This window comes from Miscanthus floridulus, chromosome 8, assembly GCF_019320115.1.
Source record: "Miscanthus floridulus cultivar M001 chromosome 8, ASM1932011v1, whole genome shotgun sequence".
Lineage (NCBI taxonomy): Eukaryota > Viridiplantae > Streptophyta > Magnoliopsida > Poales > Poaceae > Miscanthus > Miscanthus floridulus.
Genome location: NC_089587.1, coordinates 47,151,722 through 47,168,147, shown reverse-complemented (window position 1 = coordinate 47,168,147; position 16,426 = coordinate 47,151,722). Strand labels below are relative to the sequence as shown.

The following is a 16,426-nucleotide window of genomic DNA, read 5'->3' as shown; positions in this document are numbered from 1 at the left end:
GTAAGTGATTATGCAAACGGTGCATCGAAGGAGATGAATGCAATGGATATGTTGAAATGCAAGGTAGTCAACATCATCGAAGAACTATACTACAAGCACATGTCATCTACTGCATTCTCTTCTACTACTAATATGTTAAGTTAACCTATCTTATGAAATGCTTCAAAGATACACCAAAGCTTTACGACTTCCTTAATCACACTTAAAGCGACACTGGCTTAAACCCTAGTTAATGATAGGTTTGAATAGCAACCTATGTTTCTGATGCTCCTAAAAATCTGAGAAAATTGCAGTAGCATACTACTACCCTAAACAGACTACCATAAAAATTTCATGGCATTTGGATAAGTAAACCATCCTACACAAAAATGACAAGCTATAGCATAAAAATGAGCATGAAATTACTTTGTACTATGAAAAGTGTCAAACAACAGAATTAGTATTTTTCCTAAGTTCTTAATAGCATATAGTGACTGTACAAAAATTACCACATGCATGTTTTATACAAAGTTTGCTCTCTAGCAAAAATAACAAAAATCAGTTATAAAAGGAGCTTGAACTACACCTCAAAATTTTTCCACAGCACATGCATGAAATATATTTTTCCTAAGGAGTACATGACACAAGAAGATTAACAAACTTGAAATCATATTTTTCTGAAGCCTATATATTTTTCTACATATTTTTCAAGTTATCAGCAATATTCATGATTAAATAAAGTTCTACAGAAAAGTATCTCAAAAATGACATGCATAATTTTTCCCAAGTAGATCTGGTGATAAGGAACCTAGCAAATTTTGTTTCAACAAATTTGGAACAAGTTTGATCATCCAAACATTTTTCAAACCATTCTTGATTTCAAATAACAAATAATAAATGGAAAACAATTCGCTTAAGTGTTGCTGGGCCGGCCCGAAGGGACCCGACGGCCCACGACATGACGCAGCCCAAGCCTGGCTCTCTTCGGCTCGGCGGCTGACACGCGGGCCCCCCGTGTCAATGACACAAAACAGGGGAGACGGCACACGTCGGCGCGGCGATGATCGAGCTCGCCGACGGTGATCTCCCCGGCGAAACCGACGGCACCAACGTGACCTACGTGAAGAACCGCGTCGATTGGTACCCTAACCTTGCTCCCTACTGACCCCTAAGCACTCCAGCCACGGAGCGCGGTGGCTCGGCCATGGCGCACGGCGGTGCGCGGCCGCGTTCCGGCCAGACGGAGCCGGCGAGGACGGTGACACCATCACTCGAGCAATAGCGCGCGACGGAGAAGACAAAACAAGAGGTAGGGAAGGCAGAGAGAAGCTGTGCCGTGCTAGCCACGGTGAGCTCCAACTCCGGCGAGTTGCGGTGGCGGCGGGAACTCAATTAGGCCACTACCTTGGGTTATCCGGCTCGACGGTGAGATGGAGTAGCTAGGGGAGGTGAAGACGGAGCTGAGCGCTAACTGGAGGCGGCAACGACACGGAGGCGAGTGAGCTGAGCAGCGGCGACTCTCCCTGCGGCAATGGCGGAAGCGCGAGCTCGGCTCGGAGGGGACTGACGATGCGAAGGAGCGCGGGCGAACCAAATAGGCCAGCTGCGGGGCGCGTGGCGATGTCGTGGCAGCGACGGTCTGACCTGCGGGGGCTGCGACGGCGTACGGACTCCACTTGGCGCACTGGGCCTGACGGCGGTCGGCCACTCGGCCTGACGAAGACGATCATCAGACCCGCGATCAGAGCCTGACGACGCCATTTGACAACGTTCTTTCTACTAAACCGTGAAGTATTAGCTCATACCATCTACACAAGAGTTGTAGCTCTAAGTACCATCTGTAATTCATCTTAAATGATCAAGACCTAATTCGCAAAGGACAGAGAGTAAAATCATGTCAAAGTCGGGTTCAAGAAACTGAAAACTGAAACTTACACTTAGAAATTTCTAAGTGTTGAAATCAACCCAAATTCTGACTTGTGGGACCATTTTGAGCATGTTGTGCACATTTTCATGACTTGGTCACAAAATAACTTTTGTTCCTTATGTAATTTGCTACAACTTTGTTTTAGGTTGCTCTGACATGCAAACATTCCAAGTGGTATTTTTTAAACAGTCAAACCAAAAAGTCCTAGGGTCAAAACAAGTCAAACCATGATTTGAAATCTTAATTGGGCAAAATGATCAACTTGAACATTGTTCCTAATGACTTTCTAAGCATAGCTAAGATGTTTAACAATAGATTTAGCTATATCACACATTGGTCATACAATAATCAAGCACTAAAGGTACTGAAATGATGAAAACACTTGAAATGATACATTTGTTTCAAAGTCATGTTTCCCATGTTTCAAGTGACATATGCTCATGAATTGATGAATGATGCTCATGAATATGAAATGCAAGTGCAATTAGGCAAGAATAACACCAGGGTGTTACACTTTTCCACACTCAAAACACCTCTTTGGCTTTGGCTTTGACTTGTGTTGGTGTTGAGCTTGAGCTTGAGCCTTCTTCTCTTGATGTGCCAAGTACCCAATGCCACTTCTATCCATCTTCATTACGGTATTCATGAGTAGCTCACTTTGAAGATATTGACCTCTTGTAAACTTGCTCAAGCCAGTCTTGAAATATTCTTTTTCTAACTTGAGCTTCTTGTTCTCTTCTTTGAGTTCATCATGATTTTTCTCCATCTTTAGTCTCTTGTTCTCTACTTTGAGCATCTCATTCTCAAGAGCTAGATCACTATCATGGTCAAGGATCTCTATCACGATGGTGTCGGTGGTTGATAACTTTTCAAGATCTTTCTTAAGCTTCTTATTCTCATTCTTGATCTTGACATACTCATCATAGTTGTCGGACTCAACCACTTATTTGCCTTTGCTACTAGAACCTTGCTCAATGCTCTCAATAATCAAATCATCACATGATGTAGCTATATCAATCTTAACAACATGGTTTGTAGCATAATGTGGCTCATGGGACAATAATTCATGAGAGACAACAAGATTATCATGATTAATCTTAAAATTTGTATACTCTTCTTTTAGCATATTGTAGCTAGTGGTGAGCTCATTATGTATCCCCTCAAGTTTATCATATTTTTAAGCTCCTTTTTAGATGATTTGAGCTCCTTGAGTTTGGATGACATAGTTTTATTTTCTTCTCTAAGCTCAACACTATCTTTTTCTACTATGACATGTTTAGCTAAGAGTGAATCATTCTCAAGTTCTAGCTTTTTAGTTTTAGCTCTTGTCTTTCTAATAATTTTAGTATATTGATTTAGCAACTTAACAAGATCATCATATGAAGGTGATTCAAATTCATCATCACTATCACTATCATCATTGCTAGCATGATCATCGCCACTACTATCATCATTACTTTGTACCTTTCGTTCATCCTTGGCTATAAGGCATAGGTGTGTAGAGGATGATGGCGGTGGTGTCGGTGAAGATAGTGAAGAGTCAATCACAATAGCGGCCACCTTCTCGTTCTTACTATCATCATCGGATGACCAACTTGATAAATCAATATCCGTGAGCCAATCATCGATGATGTATGCCTTGCAATTCTTCTTCTTCTTGTGGAAATCCTTCTTCTTGCCATCCTTCTTCTTGTATGGCTTATTTTTCTTCTTCTCATCATTATCTTCATCACTTGAGTCATCTTTCTTACCCTTGTACTTCTTCTTGTACTTGTCTTTCTTGGGCTTGGGGCATTGATGAGCTAGATGACCAAGTTCTCCACAATTATAGCAATCCATCTTAGAGATTGGCTTCCTTCTATTGCTAGTGAAGAACTTCTTCTTTTTGCCGTCAAACTTGACACCGTTCTTGTTGAGCTTCTTAAGCATCTTGGTGGTTCTTCTCACCATGAGAGCAAAACTTGCATCATCAATTTCATCATCACTTGAGCTCTCATGTTCAACTCCTGCTTTGCCCTTGTTCTCTTGGCTAGCCTTGAATGCTAAGTCTTTCTTCTTGGTGGAGGAAGAACCATCTTGCGGTGTGATGTGCATATACATCTCATGTGCATTGATCTTTCCTAATATTTGAGTTGGTGTAGCGGTGGAAAGATCACCTTGATGAAGCATGGTCACAATATGCCCATATTTGTCAATGGGGAGGACACTCAAGATTTTCCTTACAACATCAGAGGGTTGTATTTGTGTAAGTCCTAGCCCATTGACTTCCTCTATAAGAACATTTAAGTGTGAGTACATCTCATTTGCACTTTCTTTAGGAAGCATCTCAAATGAATTAAGCTTTTTCATAACAAGATGATAGCGTTCCTCACGCTCACTCTTTGTTCCCTCATGAAGCGCACAAATGTCCAACCATAGTGCATGGGCGTCCTTATGGTTCCGCACATGGTTAAAAACATCTTTGCAAAGGCCTCTAAAGATAGTATTTCTAGCATTTGCATTCCATTTTTTGTAATTAACTTCATTGACTTGAAGGTTGGTGGGATCCTTAGATTTTGGGAGGCCTTGTGAGGCGGCTCTAAGTATTCCAACATCTAAGGCTTCTAAATAAGCCTCCATATGGATTTTCTAATAAGGAAAATCATCTCTCTCAAAGATAAGAGGATGTCCATCCCCATGGGACATCTTTCTCTAGGCGGTTAAGCCTAATTTAGCGAGCACGAGGCTCTGATACCAATTGAAAGGATCAAGATGCTCAAGAGGGGGGGTGAATTAGGCTAATTCTAAAATTCTTTGCAATAATTAAACCCTACACTTAGTCCACTTCACCCCTTGTGCCTATAATGTGTTTCTATTGTTCTATCACATAAAAGTTTTGCACCCTAGGTTCCAATCCTACTCTAGCATGGCAATTCTAAGAATGTAAAGACAAGAAATGAATTGCTCAAATATAAATGCTTAAAGTAAAGAGAGAAGAAGGAACACGGTGATGTTTTATCGAGGTATCAGAGAGTCGTCACTCCCCACTAGTCCTCGTTAGAGCACCCGCGCAAGGGTGTAGCTCCCCCTTGATCCACGTAAGAATCAAGTGCTCTCTATGGGCTGATTCTTTGACACTCCATCGCGGTGAATTGCCCACAACCACTCACAACTTGAGTTGGGTCATCCACAAGCTCCGTCGGATGATCACCACTCCCGATCACCACCAAGCCATCTAGGTGATGGCGATCATCAAGAGTAACAAGAAGAAACTCTCACTTGACCACGACAAGCCTAATGAGAAGGGTGGATGCACACTTGCTACTCTCCTTGCACTAATGAGGCCTTAATCTTGGATTCTCAAATCTCAATCACCTCACTAGGCTCTCGCTCTCCTTTGCACTCTCAAGGGTGTTTCTCAGCTGAACAAATGGGCAAGAGACCTCCCTTGGATGAGTGGAGTAAGTATTTATACCCCTCATTCAAAACATAACGTTTGGAGGTTGAGTCATCACTCTACGGGGTGACTGGATGCTCCGGCCAAGGTGACCAGACGCTCCGGTCAGTTATCCCTGCTACTATGTTAGAACGAGCCATTAAGTTTTGACTGGACTCTGACCTACGTTCGGTCCTCACTGACCAAACGCGTCCGGTCACAAAAACTGTGCTCTGGAACCTTACTAATGTTGACCGAACGCTGGCACCCAGAGTCCGGTCACTTCCCTGTTCAGTGTTCGGTCAGTTATCGGATCCTGACCAGCATCCAGTCAGCACTGACCGGACGCGTCCGATCAAGAATCTCCCTCTCTGGAGTTGACCGAACGCAGGCACCTAGCGTTCGATCACTTTTCACTCAGTGTCCGGTCACAACCAGACGGCTCCAGTTGATCAAATGAACCGACCGGACTCACCCTTCAGCGTCCAGTCAGTCATTTGACCCTCCATTCACTTTCAACTCGAAATCATATGTGAATAAAGTTTGCTCCAATTGATCTTAGGGCTACTCTGGAGCTACCTAGTGCTAGATTTGACAAGTGTGCACCACACCTAACCCACTAGACTCACCTAGGTCAAGCTACTAGTCCATACCCCCCTTAATAGTACAGCCAAAGGAAAAACAAAGCCCTAAACTACTCTAAGTGTCTCTTCAATACCAAATGACACTTAGAACTAGGCCATCATTAACCTTGTCGTCCATCCTTTGAAAACCAAAATGATTTCCATTGTAGGGGCATGACAACCATGATTGCCCAATTAATTGCCATTACCATGACCTAACTTAATTACCTCTACAAAACATATGTTAGTCATAGTAATCTCGTGTTGTCATTAATCACTGAAACCGAACTAGGGGGCTAGATGTTTTCACATGTGGTCGTCGTTCTCCTTGACAGATCTAGCCATGGTCGCTGGATCCTGCACCCTCCTCGATGGATCTAGCCATGGTCGCCGTTCGAGCTGCTCATCGCTGTCGCAGGAGCATCCGAACTGATCATCGCCACTATGCTCAACCACGCGCTACGGGGCTGTGTGAGTGTCGCCGGGGAGACTCCAGCAGCCGATGCCAAGAAATGGTGAGGTAGAGAGGAGGGTGGGCGAGGGCCAGGCGGCGCTTGAAGATGAGGGGAGAGAGAGAGGAAGTGTGCGCTAGGGTTTCCATTTTTCATTGTGTACTTGAGACTGGTAGTGGGCTAATGTGGTTCTAGAGATGGTTAGCGTGTTGGGTCTGAGTTGCTAAGACGGGCCTTATAAATGTCTGGCTCCGAAAAATGGTTTTATAAAAGCGAACCTCTTATATTAGGAAGTGTGCACTAGGGTTTCCATTTTTCATTGTGTACTTGAGACCGGTAGTGGGCTGATGTGGTTCTAGAGATGGTTAGCGTGTTGGGCCTAAGTTGCTGCTTATAAATGCTTGGCTCCGAAAATGGTTTTATAAAAGCGGACCTCTTAAGAGGTCTGGCTCTGTATATCCATATTTGGAGGTATGCATTTTTTATTATCTTCATAAATAAAGCAACAGCCTCCGTAAATCGATTGTGAGAGGAGGGCAACTTTTGGATATCTCCATAAATAAAACGACCGTCTCCATAAATCGTTAGGCATTTTGGTAAATACAAAAATTTTCTGCCTGCCCTCTGAAAATAATAAAAAAACATGTCTCCTAAATTTTTTTGTGGTAAGAACAAAACTCAAGTTACCTGTGGGATACATGAACGGAAGCAATTGAGCCGAGGGCTGAGGTCAAATTTGCACGGATGGAGCGAGTCAGCGAGGTGAAAATCCCTACTTTTGCTCTTCATTGAATTTGACTATATGTGCAAACGCAAGTCTCCGATTTTGGACCGACCATCTTCCGCGTCTAGCTGCAACCTTTACATATATCCCTTTCACACCTTTACATATATCCCTTTCACACGTAGACGTAGCCCGCCTATTTGGATTGACTGTGACATGCTTTACACAACCAATTTGGATTAACATCTAACAAGAAATCAATACATTTATCTAGCGTGACTATTATCCTTGGTATATCCATTCTATTTCATTGTCACCCATCTTCCATCAAGCAATGTCTTGTATTCTCTTTGCATCTTTTTTTCTCGAATGTTTCTTTACAAGTCATCCTACATGTCCAAGAATGCACATGATGTAAGTACAGTAATTCAGGTACATCATTACTCATTAATGAAGTATAACTACTGAATTTTATAATTTATTAAAGCAAATAAAATTATGAACAATGATTTAGGAGGAATTTTACAACACTATTGAGATATAATCATGCAGTTGCTCTATATAGTTTGTCTGACATCTTACTAGCAACAAGACCCAGAAGGGTCCTTAAAATAACAATTAGGATCAAAGTTGTAGACGAAACAAATTAAATTTGATACTTTTCATACTACATGAATTAAACTTAATATGGACCATATGTTCTAAAACAATAAGAAAGTGAATAATGTTGTTAGCTGGAATGTGCTATGATGTTGTAATTCCAACAATCCTAAGGTACCCGGCCTGTAGTCCTGCAAGAAGCTAACTGGAATGTGTCATGATATGTTGTAAGAGCAGGCGCAACCCCATTCGCTTCTCTGGAAAAAAGTCAAAACACTGTTTCGTCTGATTTGTTCAGAGAGAAAAAATATTGTTTTGACCAAACAATAAAAAAAAAACAAGCTGAAGATCTCGGTAATAGTGTGCAGGTGGGACTGGTGGTAGTGATCATCCCGGCGCACATTCACAATGCCTATCCCCTATAAGATGGGGCCCGTAAAGAAAAAAAAATCCAGATACCACAACCTCCTGCGACCCTTCCCGCGAGACAGAGGGCTTGTTTGGTACAGCTTATAAGCTGTTTATGGTCAAAATAAACTGAAATCAACAGTTAAATGCCATGTTTTCCAGATAAGCCATGCCAAACAGGACCGTAAAAAAGCTTCAGATCTCCAATCCCGTTCCCACCTCCATCAGAATCGAATGCCGCCACCATCGCCGCCGCCTCCTCCTCGGCTCCTCCTATGCTACCGCCGCCTCCTCTTACTACTCCTTCGACGCCGCCTGCTCCTCAACCGCTGGTTCGTCCTGGTCGGACGTGGCCACGATGAAGAAGGCCACCAGGATGCCCGCCGCCGGCAAGCCAGCGCTGACTCATGCAGCAAGGCTCCGTTAGCACGGGGCACGGTGGCAGCGAAGAAACGCAGCAGCACCCGTCCCCGTCGCGCTTCTTCTCACGGGACGGTCGAGATTCGCGGTGCAGGTCCGCGGGTCTCGCTGTTTCGTGGAGCGGAGCATGCCCCGCCCGCCGCTGCGTGGTGATATGTCCTGAGTTTGCCTCTGTTTTGTAGACGGAGCAGCACCAACAACGATAGGAAACCGTACATGAAGGAGGAGCAGCAACGGCAGGAAAATGTAGACGACGAAGTGGCAGCTACAGGAAGGAGCAACGGCTAGAATACAACGACCAACCGCTCTTCAATTTTCTAATGCATGTGACCGGAAACACTCTACAAATATTGTTGTTTATTTCCTTGCTATCGAAAGTAGTGTTACTACCCGGCATTTGTTACTGCTTGTCCCCACAATGTATTCTTCTGGAAGTAAATGTTTCTTACCCCCTTACTGCCCTCATTGCGGGTGCCCTAATTCTAACTATCCTAATGCATCGCCAGATCAATAACTGATATCTGATATAGGGGGAAAAAATCTTAAATTACAATTATCCCCTTCTCATATTGCTGGTGCTATGGGTGCTTGTATATGCGTGAAAAAGTTCAGATAATTGACAAAATCTAATGACACCACATAATTATTTACGTGACTCAATGCTCCAATCTGAACCCAGATGATTGGCAACTAATGTTAGTTTCGCACTTAATCTCCTTCCATCGCTTCTTACTTCTATTCGATGTTGTATTTAAGTTGTTCATTGTCCACAAAAAGTTTAGAACTTTTCTAAAGCGTATTTTTTCTATGATTTTTAAGAAAAAAATATTCTTATGAATCAAAATCCAATCTACCCGCTAAAACTGTTTCACAGAGTGATTATAAGGGCTTGTTTGGATTCTCTGGTCTAAAGTTTAACTAGTTAAAGTAAAGGCTAAAACTTTAGACCAATTTAACTCACTTGTGGGGCCTAAAGTTTTTGTGAGGTTAGCTTTAACTTTAGACAACACTTTAAGGCCCTGTTTGGCAACTTAGTAATATTTTGCAGCTGTAAATAAGTTCCAGATGTATTTTCTAGTGTACAACAATACCGCCGGAATTTCTGTCGACTGTAAAATGTTGTTTGGGTATTTGCAACAATACACTAGCGGCTTGCCTGTTGAAACAATACACAGAAACACAAGACGAACACAAATGAAATAACAGTCAGCCTCTATTGATGGAGCAGACGCTTGCATGCATGCTTGTTCCTCACTTTGTTCAGCTGCGGATGCGGGCGGCGCGAGGATGCGGCATGACGGCAGGTCTGCAGACAACGTACGGCGTCTGCGGGCAGCAGCGTCGAGTATCAAGGCGGCAGCGGCGACGACTGCACAGGGCGGCGGTGGCGGCGCGCAGGGCGACACCGCGACGGCAACAGCTGCGCAGGGTGCGCGGCGGGCGGCGGCGGAGGCTGTGCAGGGAGACCGCAGCAGCTGTGCAGGGGGCGCGGCGGCGGCGGCTGCGCAGGGCGGCGTCGGGCAAGGAGGCGACTCACGAGCGGATGAGTCCGACATTTGTCGTTTTTTTTTTTGTCGCATCCGGAGACGATTTTTTTTTTTATTTTTTTAGCCTTTTTTTAAAAAAATCACAAATATGTATATAGAGGTATGATTTTAAAATCTGGACCCTTAACTCGGCGTCATCGTTGATGCCGCCGAGCTTACACGTCTTGGCGCCATAGATTCTGGCGTCTTGGTCAGGGTCACGTTAACGGCGTGGACGTTGACATGGCAGCCACCTTACGCCGTGGATCTTGGCGCCAAGCTCGGCGCCGTAATTATTGGCGCCGAGCTTGGTGCCGAGATCCATGGCGTCGGGCTTGTGTTTTAACCCGGCGTCCAACCTTCCTGTCCGAGCCTTCTTCCTCTCTTTTTCCCCCTCAGATTTTTTCTCTTCCCACTTCGCCCTACCTCACGAATCGGCATATTGGACCTTGGAAACTTTGATTTGATCCGTAGATCTTCGAGAGCAAGGTATCCTCGCTTCCTTCTAGTTTTTTTTAAATCAATTAGGTATATATTAGTCGGATTTTTTAACTTAAGAATCATCATTACTTAGGGTTTCATGCAATTTTAATATTTATATTATACAATCGTAGGATACTAAGACGTGAAAAAGCTACTAAACCAAGTTAACCTCAGCGCACGTTGTTATGTTATGGGTTTATTGTTGTGGATCAAATGGGAAACCCTAGGTGTAGGATTTAATGTTAATTGTTTTCAATTCTTAAAAAGAAAATGGCTAAATTATAGTTATGGTCGGATGACCAAAAATATCTTCGACTCATTGCCTCTGCCTAGTGGTGTTACAGTGCCCGTGTGCTTTTTGCGACGATCCTTGTAAGGTAGTCAAGTTCGATGAAGAAGACACGTATAGACAGAGGTATTGGATGTGTTCTAATCTTACGTTTGAGCCTACACTTCATCAGCGCCGCATTAACAAGATGGAGAGGAATTGATATTCGGCCTGTTCGCTGGTTGGTTTCTGGGCTGGTTTGAACTGGCTGGTGCTGGTTTGTTGTGAGAGAAAAACACTGTTGGCTGGCTGGTTTTGGCTGGCTGAAACCAACAAGCGAACAGGGTGATTGTGTAATAATTATTTTATGTCATATGACATCTTGCATGATTTTTTTTGTTTTGTAACAATTATATTTGTTGCAGACTCCTCCACCGCTATATGATTTTGAGCAGTGGATCGACACTAAGATCAAGCCTAAAGACAAGAAATGGATGCAAAAAACTTTTGTGGTAGAAGGCAGAGGACAAGAAGATGATGGAGAAGAGACGCGGAGAGGAGGCTGCAAAAAAGGAGCATGAGGAAGAGGAGAAAAGGAGGCGTGTTGCTGCGTACAGGGAGAAGAAGCTTGAACGTGCATGCCGAGCGAAAGCAGCGGTGGAGGAGAATCTCGATGCCCTGAGGAAGAAAAAATGGCCTCGTTGCACTCAGTAGTCTCTATTACTTGCTAGGTCTATGGTTTATTCATGAATAATGTTGTCTACTGTTGGTTTTTTCATTGTGTTGTCATGTAATGCACTTTAAGTATGGACATGCTTAGGTCATATACTACGTTATTTAGTTTGTCGGAACATACTTCTAGTATTATTGTGTTGTTTAATGTGTCATAGTATTAGACTTTTCATTATGTAGTTGTTTTTATTATTTAAGGTTATAATATTCTGTTTAATATTGCGGACGTAGTGAAATGTGATCACGTGTTGTAAATAAAACCTAACGAAGTAGGGCATTATATAATTCAACACACACAACACATAAAATGACATGTGAGAACATGTACCGAACTAGGGTACAGAGGTCCTAAACTAAACCTAACATGCCTTAGATAATTCAAGCGAACAACAAGCACAAGAAACACATGGATGTGCCATGTGAATAAGATAGGGTCGTCCTAGTAGTGTGGTTATATAGCAAATTATGTTGCACCTTCTCCACAGTAGCCTCCCATTGTTGTTGGTGGTGGTGGCGGCGGGGGTGACGATGGAGGCCCCTTGTTCTTATGATTAGGGCAGGTGTAATATGGATCATTGCAGAGTGTCTCCTATAAACTTGCACCATTGTTGTTGTCGTCGCCTTCGTCTTTCTTGTACCCGCTGCTAACTTCCCTTTGTAGATCGAAAATTTTGTCCTGCAAGTAGTAGATGTACTACTAATATGGATAAATTGGTCGAGGATCAACCCACCTAGTGAATCCATAGTTTTTTTTTGAACCCGAAAGACTACAATAAGTACGACCTGTGAGTTGTAAGGGTATTCGAGAAATATATTTAACAAACAAAATGTAATAACAATTACCCATGCTTGCGGGCATTTGAAGAAGTGACGACCTTCGTTGATCCCCTCGGTGAACATCTACACTAAGCAGTCATCACTATGCATGCATTTTGGTTAATCTTTCTTCCTATTATCGTATCCTCTGAGAGGGCACTCTTTAGTGAAATCACTCTTGCTCTTGGGGGAAAACTGATACACTGGTTCCTCAAAGAAATCAGGCCCAATAGACCCCTACCACACAATGGTAGTTCTCTTCGTCGCCCCCTTTCCTCTTCCAAACCCAAAACCTTTTCCTCTAGATGACCCTTTAGACATTTCTACTCCAACAAAATTGAATACTAGTTTGGTTTTTCTTTTGGTTAGCAATGCATCCTAGAATGCATATATATGAGCGGAGGCAGGTTTGCTAGCCGTTGTGTTGTGCTTTAAATGCTCCTGGAAAGTCTACTAAGAATCACTAAAAAGCCTACATCGTAGGACACTGGATAGCCTAGATTCTATGACTGAAAAGTCTATTTGATTTTAGACTTAAATCACTATTTTGAAGGAGACTGAAAAGTCTATTCGACGGTGACATGATAAATCACTGTAAATGTTATTTCCCCTAGACTCCATGACTGAAAAGCCTATTCGATTTCAGACTTCAATCACTATTTTGAACCGGTAAAACTGATGCCGCTGATTAATATGTACTTTAGGCAAAAAAATTCGGCATAATTTCCCCTATTTCTTGATGCAATCCATACACAAATATAAGATGAATATTTAACCTCAATACAACATGTTCAAACATACAAATATATGCCACATTCATCAGAAACCATATACATAAGCATATTAATAGTGCACACAGTCCATAATTATAGTCCATAATAGTTCATATGCGATAATAATAGTCCATATAGTCCACAAAGTCCATAATAGTACATAATAACATCTACCACAAACCCTCACTGACTCCTAGTCTTACCCTTACCCTTGTGACTAAGAGCGTCGGTGCCTGGAGTGTAAGGGTCAGGTGGACGGCGTCGCCTAGTGTCTAAAGGTTGTGTAGGCTGAGTCGAGGGAGCGTCCTAGAGCTGAGACGGGCCAAGCTCCTCGTGCCTCAGGTCCACCTCATTGTCGTCCTCATCCTTGTACGCAATGCCTATGGACCTTGTAGATACTTAGTTAGACGAACCTAAGCCTGCGGAAGAAACATGCACATCTTGCGTCGTGGCTGTCCTACAACCACAACGAGCAACCGCACGGCGTAGCTGACGTGATAGTCTCTGTTGTACAAAATTATGTTAACTGAAAGAATTTAACGTATTAATTATATATTTGAAAGAATATTTTGAATCTTACGTCTAGGAAACTACACGTGTCGTTTTGCCTAACTCTCGGACAAAAGCGCTCAATGTCTTCAACCGAGCATTTGAGGGTATTGCCCTGCAACAAAGTTCTCAGTAAGATTGTGGTGGACATTGAAAAATGAGAACGCTACTAATCTAGTACGGAGTACTAGTTAATTCCTAACCAGTTCCTCAACTCCATCTGTTGTACTAAATTATGTTCAAAACACCTAGCTGATTGACATCTACTGCTAGTAGTAGGTATGTTCAATTTTTATTTTTTGCATCCAAACCAATGATAAGGAAACCTAGCTAAATGATTGGTTTATGAATAGAACAAATTCTCTGAAGAATGGAAGAAATCAAACTCCACCCATTCCTCTTATAAAGGCATGATTATGTTGCATGATTAAATTAATTATAAGGATGATACGACTCAAAAGTGCACCAATGATAAGAAAACCTAGTTAAATGATTGGTATGCAACTTAACATAGAAAAATAAGGTAATTGTCTTACCACTCTGTTCAAGATTGGTCCTGCCTCCATATGCCTTCCTACACGAGTAGTTTGATCGTACGCCATGTCTTCATCGTCGGAGGACATGATGTCGGCGTAGTCATCTTCTGTCCATTGTAGCCTTAGCCTGCAACGTGTCGCACGTTGGTACCAAGCTTGGTAGTGCCTGTACTCACGGTTCGTGTGTGGCTCATTGTGCTCATTCACGTTGTCGTGCAACAACTCCCATTGTTCAATGTAGTACTGGTGGTGCTTCTCCCAATCAAAACTTTTCCTGTTCTTCTGACGATCCAACCTACACGTCACGTACGATGTTAGTTTCTCAATCCATGTACATATCACCATATTAAAAGTGCACCTATGTCATCATTACTTCATCTTATATAGGAATTAATGGAAATGGACCATCACGAGATAATTGAAATAGCAAAACACTTACTTGTGTAAGTCAATGCTAGTCGAGAACAGAGCCATTGGCCAAAGCTGTCTCACTCCAAATTGGCGTGCAACTCTATTTGGTAGGTGGAACTCGACAGCATAGAAAAAGATTAGAGGGCACCTCATCCTATAGAAGTCATCATTGCACCCACATATGTTGCTCAACTGAAAAGGAAGTGCCCCCTCTCCATCGTACGGCTCCCACGACACCTACAATATGTCCAAACAAAATGCTAGATGCTATACTAAACCATTTTAAACCAGCATAGAAAATAAAATTTACTTACACTAGACATCATGAGCGTGTCTAGCTCGTTCGTGAACTCAATGTACACCTGCTCTAATCTCGCGTGCGGAACCCTAACCTGGTCCCAAAGGTACGCCCATGTTGGCTGACGATGAGGAGGCTGACCTGTGAACCACTCACGACGAGCTAGAACCATAGGATGGCCAACTAATAGAAGAGCCCACATCCACAACTAGAGCAGGTACATGCATCCACCAAGTGACGATGAGGACAAAGTCCGATGACACGCCTCGCAAAGCTACCGGTAAAGAAAACCCAACACTATAGAGCCTCAACTGTACTGACCTGCCTAGTCCCAGTCAGTGAGGCAGTGGACCCACATCCACGACGCCGTGTCACCCATGGCATCGGGGAAGAGAACGCAGGCAAACAGGTGTAGGATCCACGCCCTGTAATAGTATCCAACTGTCTCCTCATCTGCCTCCTCGGGGCACTATGCGAACTCTTGCCGGAGCCAAGAGATTAGAACTTTAGAAGTACGAGCCCCTTGCTCGCAAACCTCACGCCTAAGGAAGGCCTCTACTCATGCTCTCCAACCTTGTGACCTGCACTGCCTAGTCACTGCGTTGTCGTGAATCCTCAGACCTAGCATCTTTTGATAATCCTAGAGCGTGACTGTCATCTCTCCAAAAGGCAAGTGAAAGCTGTGAGTCTCCGACCGCCACCTACATTTTAGACAAAGTAAGATAACATGTCAAAAAGGTAAGCGCATGAATAAATGACCATGAATAGAGGCAATGATTGAAGATAATACCTGTCAACCAACGCAGTTATGCCCGCTGAGTTGAACTTGGGCAACCCATGACGAACCTGAAAAGAGATGACATCTAGGCCAGCTCTTTGCAGGAAAGGAGTATACCTATTGTTATACTGCATGTCTAAGAACCCATTGTGGGTTATAGGACAAAGGAGCGGAAGGTCCTGCATGGAATAAAACATAGTCTCCCATTACTTCACGAACACATGTACGCTCACAAAAATTTGAACAAGATGTATAGATTATTACCTGCCCCTCGCTATGAGACGTCCTCGGTGGGTCTCCTCGTATGCCAGGTCGAGCAGGTGGAATTGCACCATCCTACAAAAAAGTCAATGAAATAGAAATTCAATATACAAAGAAACATAAACTTAGAAATGTACAAGTAATTGACACAATTACAAGCATAAATTGATATATGCATAAAAAAGTGAATGAATATGATAAATATGAAATAATAAAAACAACCAATAGTCACACCTCACTAATCTGCCAATGGCAAGTGCGTAAATTGTGGCCCAGTCTACAGCACTTGTCGTACTCGTACTGCTCGGGGTCAGTAAGAAATGGGGTTCCTCTTCCATGCCTCGTTCTTCCGGGTATATGATACATAACCGTCCTGTGCCTCGTCCTCTTCCTTGATCCACGCTTGTTCTAATGGTAAGCTGAATCCGTAATGTACTTTAGCTCATC

The 16,426-nt window shown here is 43.0% G+C and overlaps 1 long non-coding RNA gene across 1 annotated transcript; it reads right to left on the bottom strand.

Annotated features, from left to right (window-relative positions):
• Positions 1–7,159: 7,159 nt before the first annotated feature.
• Positions 7,160–8,867, bottom strand: LOC136471890 (uncharacterized). The gene is made up of 2 exons (XR_010762144.1): positions 7,899–8,867; positions 7,160–7,509 (listed from the first exon to the last, which is right to left on the bottom strand). It is a non-coding gene; the product is annotated as an uncharacterized lncRNA (long non-coding RNA).
• Positions 8,868–16,426: the final 7,559 nt, after the last annotated feature.